Genomic DNA, 7962 nt, shown 5'->3' on the forward strand with positions numbered 1-7962 from the left:
GAAGAAATTATAAATCCATTCACATATATCTGTAACCTATCCTTTCAATTCGGTCATTTTCCATCGCAAATGAAAACTGCTAAAGTCATACCAATTTTAAAGTTAGGGGACAAACATTATTTCAATAACTATCGGCCTGTTTCCCTCCTGCCACAGTTTTCCAAAATTTTAGAAAAATTATATGACAAAAGACTTCATTGATAAACACCAATTACTATCTGATTGTCAATATGGGTTCAGGGAAAATAGATGTACTTCACATGCATTAATTGATTTACTGGAAGAAATTACACATGGTATTGAAAGAAATAAATTTGTTTTAGGAATCTTTATAGATCTCCAAAAGGCCTTTGACACCATTGATCATCAGATTTTAATAAAAAAGATGGAGGACTATGGCATAAGGGGAATAGCAAAAAAATGGTTGGAGAGCTATCTATGCGAGAGGAGACAGATTGTTGAGATTGATCAACATAAATCAGGGTTTCTGGATATAACGTGTGGAGTACCGCAGGGGTCAATTCTGGGACCTACACTATTCCTAATGTATATTAAAGGGACACTATGCAAGTCTGAGTGTTTTTTCTCTACGAGCTCCCCCTAGTGTCTGGTAGTATAATGCTTTCAAACACTCTGTCGTAAAAACGAACTGTTGTCCCTCCCCCCTTGCCACGAGCAACCCAGCTGATCAGCTGTCAACCTAGCTGAGCAGAGGAACCGGCTATTTCAAAACCAGTTATGTCTACCGAGGCAAGTAAAGCAATACTTTCTTTCCAACTGATGGCGATTTTTTTTATTTATTGTGTTGTCATGCATACTAGTATTTTTTACCGGGAACGAACGATATGAACGAGGCGAACTACTGCTTTCGTGTTTGTTTGTTTGTTTGTTTTTGGGAGAATGGGCATGAGCATAAAAAATATATATATATCGGAGGCTAATATTTGTCTAAAGTTATATTAGCAAGGTCTATAAGTTCATCTGGTAGAATGATGGTTTACCTTTGCTTGTCTAAGAAAACATCAGAACGTTTTTTCTAGCTCGATCATGATATGTGCAACATTTTGCGCGTCTGATATTGCCTACTATCAGACGCGTTGACTTAGTGACATAAAATAAAAGTGTAAGTTACACAAATAAAACCGACAGAGGAACGGCCAAACAACTACAGAAATCAAACGTGTTTGCTATGACAATGCTAACATCAAAGTTATAGTATCTAGCGTACTAGTAAGCCCCTAACAGACAGCGATCATAATAAAAACCTTTACAGACAATAGCAAACATCCTGAGGTCGCAATTACTTGAAATTTAAATATTAAACACAGTTTATTCCAAAGATACTTAACTTACAAGTGCAACAGCAGGATCAGCATCCGTTTTGCAGGCTTCTGTTTCTCTCAGTTCTCACCATTCTGAAAAAGCCGGTCCGATATATTTACTCGAGTCTGACTTCTTGCTCGGTCAGTCTCCCGTTTCCTCTTTCGTTGGTCCTCCGACAAAGATTTCCTAGCTTTCTGCTTCTTTTTTACAGGCTCAGCCTCAGCCATAACTCAATCTATCGTTGCCCTTTGCTTATAGCTAGCCCGCCGGTGCTTGAATAGGGGCGTGTACGTGTGCAGTGCCGTCAAGCAATTCGTTACATCGCGAGACCTGATATCACGCGATACTTCCTGACACCGACCCGCGTCCCAAAGTTGCAAGTGAGTTTTTTCCGCTCTCGGGCACCAGGGGGGTGCGAAACCACCACCATTCAACCCGAAATAAGTAATATAACCATTCCACTGACTCCGAAGCTGTTCAGTTAAGGTTAAAAAGTTACCTAGAGCACCTTTAATGAATTATGTAAATTATCAACGAAAATGAAATTTATCCTTTTTGCTGATGATACCAATATTACTGTATCTGTGCCGATGACAACCTGGAGCAACTTTTGGCCTCGGTAACTGTGGAATTGGTAAAGTTAAAAACCTGGTTTAATACTAACAAATTGTCATTGAATCTGAAAAAGACAAAAATTATGCTGTTTAGTAATCGTAAATGTAATATACCTGTTAAAATTGTTATTGATGACACACTAATAGAAAAGGTTCAACAAAATACATTTTTGGGCGTTATAATAGATGAAAAGATCTCTTGGAAACCCCACATAAGCTACCTGAGGACAAAAGTGGCTAAATGTGTTGGAATGATGAAAAGATCATGTAATTTACTGAACACTAAAGCTCGACTTCTACTGTATCACTCATTTATTATGTCATATTTATATTATTGTGTTGAAATTTGGGGGAACTGTTACAAAACCCACCTACAGCCCTTGATCACTCTGCAGAAAAAGGCCATTAGGATTGTCTCTGGTGTTCACTACAGACATCATTCCAATCCATTGTTTGTAGAGCTGGAAGAACTTAAACTGCAGGACGTGATCAATTTTAAAACTGCTCAAATTATGTTCAGGGCATCTCAAAACTCTTTGCCTCCTAATGTTCAAAACTTATTCCGTGATAGAGATTCTCATCATAGTTACACACTAAGAGGAAATAAAAATAAATATCTGCCCAAATTTAGAACTACTCTAAAATCAATGTGTATCTCAGTGCGGGGAGTGAAGCTTTGGAATGAATTGGCGGATGAATTAAAAACCTGTCCAAATATAATTCATTTCAAATATTTGTTAAAAAAAAATTTATTAAAGAAATATGTAGAGGACAGAGAGTGATACCTTTAGCATGAAGCCAGTGGTGAGAGTGTGTAGGGTCAGAGAGTGCTTGGGCCAGTGTCTCTTGTAAGTGTGTGTGTTGTGTGTGCGTGTTTTGTCTTGCCTGTCTTATACTATTTATATAGTGACAATTGTTCTACTGTATGTATTTGTCACAGGTCGGGGTGGAGCGCCAGCGGGCCGCCCACCCCTTCGCTTGCGTGCCGCCCCTGAGGAGCTGGCCGTGGACACGAAGGAGACAGGCAGACACAGAATTCAAAATAAATATACTCTTTATTAAATAATAAAAACAATTTTAAAACGTCTCTTCAGCATTCTCTTCTTTTGGGGAGCAGGTTCTTCACTGGACTCAGACAGAGAGTGGAGGATACGTATATCTCACAGCATTTGCAGGTTCTTCTCACAGCACTAGCAGGTTCTTCACTGGGCTCGGAGAGTGGAGGAAACGTATAACTCACAGCATTAGCAGGCTCTTCACTAGCATTAGCAGGCCCTTCCAGCATTAGCAAACTCTTCCAGCATTAACAGGCTCTTCCAGCACTAGCAGGCTCTTCACCAGCCTCGGGCAGAGAGAGGAATGAACGTAATTCACAGCTTCCGCGTTCTCTTCTTCAGCGAGCTCTTCGCGTATCTCAGCACCTTCGGACAGAGAGAGGGATGAACATAATTCACAGCTTCCGCGTTCTCTTCTTCAGCGAGCTCTTCGCGTATCTCAGCACCTTCGGACAGAGAGAGGAATGAACATAATTCACAGCTTCCGCGTTCTCTTCTTCAGCAAGCTCTTCGCGTATCTCAGCACCTTCAGACAGAGAGAGGAATGAACATAATTCACAGCTTCCGCGTTCTCTTCTTCAGCGTTCTCTTCGCGTATCTCAGCACGGTGCACCCAAGGCTTCCGCCCGCAATCCAGCCGAAGTTTTCTCTGTCTCTCTCTTGCGGCCTCCCTCCGCATCAGCGGCCGCGGCCGCTCACGTGCTGCGCGCCTCACATCTCCTCGTGCCCTCCTCTGTCCTCCTTCTCTCTTCAAAATGGCCTTTTATACTCAACTTTTGGGAGCATGTGCCCCAATCAGCACTCTAGCTCCTCCCCCTCCACACCTGCCGCTCATTTCTTTTCTTTTTCTTTAATCACCCGGTGACATCTTGTACAAGAGTACTGTTGTTCTTGAATTATTCTGTCTGTATATTGTTTTTGTATTGTATTTTGTGTTGAATGTGAGGGGGTTTGGAATCATATAAGCGTTTGCTTCGTCCACCTCCTTTTCAAACCATGCACTTGTATAATTTGTCTGTTATGATGTTGATCTGTGAGAAAATTAGTGTGCAGGTTTGAAATAAACATCATCATCATCATCATCAAAGATTCCTGAAAACTTGGGAGGCCGGCGTCGGAATTGCAGAGTGTATCCCCTGCTCAAAGTCGCCAGAACCCAGGGGTCGGACATTAATGTAGATGCTGCACAGTGAAACGACCGACCGCCGGCCCCATAGCTTCAGGGTTTTTGGCCTCTGCCTTTAGGACCTGTGGGGGGGCGCTGACGTGGTCTCCCCTGCTGGTGACGGTGAAAACGGCGGCGTCCCTGGGCCTCCTCAGCCCCTCTATGCCGCTGTGGAGCCTGAAGCTGAGAAACGTTCTGCTGTCGCACTCGATGCTCTGAGCTCGGATAGCGTGGGTGAGCCGGAGTCAGAGGCATTCTAAAAGGTGGTGTTCGTGGAACCTGAGTCAGTTGTCGTGTGGCTTCTGACAACATTCTCTTTTCCAATACCTCAGAAACATTGGGGCCAAAAAGATGTCCTGGTACAATTGGCAGTTCTCTCAGTGTCTTCTTACAATCTTCAGGTAACCTTGCCTGAGCAAGCCATACCTGACGCCGAGCTGTTAGAAGGGTCGCTGAAAGTGTCCCAAGTTCCCGAGTCACATGACCAATAGTCAACAGAGCCGTCTGTAAGAACTGAGATGCAGAAGCGTCAACGCTCGCTGACTCTAATGTGTTATTGCAGGCAAGAAGCAGCTGGCAGATAGTATTCTCAGCTCGAGTTATACAGGCTACCGACTCGTATGCCTTCTTCAAGAAAGTGTCAGTACGTCCACATTGTGCACTCGGACAGCGTACATTGCCTCTTAGAGCCTCATCTGGTGATACCACCAAAACTGCAACCGGCTGTTCAATTTCAGGCGCCCGTCCTACCCCAATGGAGTCAGCCTCAGCCATTGCTGCAAGAGTGCGGGCTGTCTTAGACCTCCTCCTAGGCACATTGGGACTGGTAAGTGCACTGGAGAATTCTGTCACAAAATCCTTACACGGTGGCATTGCGAACACATTACTATCAGCAGCTTGTCTGAAGAATACATTGGTTTGAATGGGTTGGACAGGTGATTTGTCAAGACCCAAACGAGGCACCGCCATCTGCAGAACCGATAACACATCGTCTGGAGCAGATGGGCCTGCACCCGATGAATGTACAGACCCACCGCTTGAACCACCTGTAGCATATAGGTTAGAAAAAACATTGTTTGGGAGGGTGGGTTGTATGGCAGGTTCCACTGATTCTTCATCGAGAAAATGAGAATTAGACGCGCTCATGGAGAGAGCGTCAAAATCTATATCATGTGGGAGTTGGAAATCACTCTCATCCACTGGTGTGTTCTCAGTATGTGGGGCCGACACTGGGGGTTGTAAAGACTGAAGAAGACGTTTCATCTCAATCATTTCTGAAGAGAGAGAAGCTACAGTCTTTGATAACAAGTGTTCTGAACTGTCTTTGTGTGGTACAGATTTCTTCTTGCTAGGCGGAGCGCCAGCAGTTGCTGACGCGCAACGCTTTTGAGCGCGTCGCGGCTGTTGTGCGAGGGTAACAGACGAGTTAATGTCTAACTCAGCAAGGCGAAGCTGTCTCTCTGACATCGGTAGCATACTACAATGCAAACATGGATCAGTCAGGGCCTCCTTCAGATGTTGAGCGCCTAAACATGATGGGCATCGATCGTGTCCGTCGTCTGGAAGAAGCGTATTCGGACACAATTTGCTACTTGAAACGGAGATGAGAGAGCTATGATCCATGACTCCGTCAATAACACGTCCTCGGTTAGCACCGTAGGCACTTAAACTGTAATAGCACCCACTGAGCAGTTCGAAAAATTCTTCGGATAGAACCGAAAATTCTATAACATGAAACGTTCTCACAAGAAACGTAAAGTCAAATCTGCCTTCGGATAGAACCGCGAGGCATTCAATGACTAGCACTACGGCGAGTAACTTATGCGATGAATCTAAGATGATAATATAAATATATATTTATATAAAACAGATATAACGTTATAGGTTTGCGGTGAACGCAACCTAAGCGCGGTCGAAACCAGCCACCGGATAGTACTGTGAAGCACAGAGTATCGCCGACGCGACCAGTAGCGGTTTTTGGCACGGGCGAACCGGGCAATCGCCCGGGGCGGCATTTTTGGGGGGGCGGCGCCGCGGGCACGAGCAGAAAAAATAAATAAATCTGCGCCGCGAAGCGGTTTTCTATTATCTATCATTTCACTGTGTGGGGAATTGGCACTTTTGCGCCCCCTGCAGCTGCAGGCGCCCCTGCTTGCTGAGAAGATGCCGTGCACAGAAGCTGTTTGTTTGAGGGGAAAGGGGAGGGGGCGCGGAGGCGCGGGCGCGGATGACAGTTCACCTCTGGGTCTCTCCCAAATGGAACGGACAAGGGGGGGATCCATATAGTTATCTAAGTCAGTCACACCTCGACTTTCTTCCAAATAACGCACATTTCATTCATAATATTATAAATACAGGCCTCTATATTTCCAGCACATTTTTGTTTTTCTGAATTTTCTGAATGGCTAATAAAAATAGGTAATACAAAACGATTACTTGGTCACCACCACCAAGGTGAATTGGTTTAGTCTTGACTTCTGGTCGTGACTCGTGAGTGACAGTTGGTATGGGGGGATCAGGGGAAATCTGTTGATTGTCCATGTCGAGTGCCAAATAAGAGATGGACAAGAAAGGTCAAAGCCATCAGGTGCCCAATTTAGAAACGAGCGAAAGATATAGGTATGCAACTATGTTTTCTCTGTATGATTACGGTATCCATGTCATGAATGAAGGGGCAATATTAATTGGTGGGTATAACTCTTATCTGTTAGCCTTTTTGCTATGATTCTTGCTATGCTTAACAATAATTCGGTTTTAACTCAAACACGAGATATAATTTCACCATAATATTGTTCTTTGCAACAAAACTGTTACAAGTTCAGTTATTACACTGCAAAAAAATTATTTTCTTACTTAGTATTTTTGTCTTGTTTCCAGTCCAAATATCAAACATTTCAGATGCATAACGTTATTTTAAGTGGTAAGTGGTAAAATGACATAAGATATTAAGTCTTGTTTTCTGGGGAAATAATTTTTTAATTATTTAATTATTTCCCCAGAAAACAAGACTTAATATCTTAAAGCTACACTGTGTAACTTTTTTAGTTGATTCTTAGCAAAAAACACTTAGTTCTTTCAAAAATATATGTGCTCATTAATATATATTTACTTCTTTCAAGTAATAAAGTATTCTCTTAAGTTTATAATCTGCCATTGAAAGTACATACGGGTGAGGGGTTCGAATGCCGGTTGCCATGTTGCCCCTCCATCTTGAAACTACATTAGCCAAAGAGGGACATACCTGTAAATTCAAGCTTCGCCTTTTGCGTTTTTCACTCAGTGACACCGTGACGAATGCGAGGGGGAGATTACTCGCGAGCTCGCGAGTGCCGGCAGATTTGAAAGATAGTGTGGTGTGTGTGTGTGTGTGTGTGTGTGTGTGTGTGTGCGTGCGTGCGTACTCACATTTGAAAGAGAGAATTAAAACGTCAACGCGACAGACAAATCAGCAAGACCATAGTCAATATTGGAGTAACTTTTCCCAGATGGAAAGAGCTCATGAGGAGAAAAGATTTTAAAATGGACGCCGAGGTTGCCTGCTTTCTTCTCGACAGGTTATTCAGCCTGTTGTAATTCATTTGTGTAAATTCGAAGTTTTATAGTTGCTTGTCTAACCATAGCATGGTTGTGCATAACGCCAGAACGACCTCTAGTCTTCATCCTCGCGTCAATGGTGAAAAAGTATTGTTTACCTTGTAACATAAATCTGTGCTGCGACGGATCACAGGTGATGAATAGTTTTAAAGGCGCAATATTTTAAGCTATATAAAAAAAAAGGACACTGTAAATTTTAGTTATTTTTAAT

The sequence above is a fragment of the Squalius cephalus genome (assembly GCF_949319135.1).
Source record: "Squalius cephalus genome assembly, chromosome: 20".
NCBI classification, from domain to species: Eukaryota; Metazoa; Chordata; class Actinopteri; order Cypriniformes; family Leuciscidae; genus Squalius; species Squalius cephalus.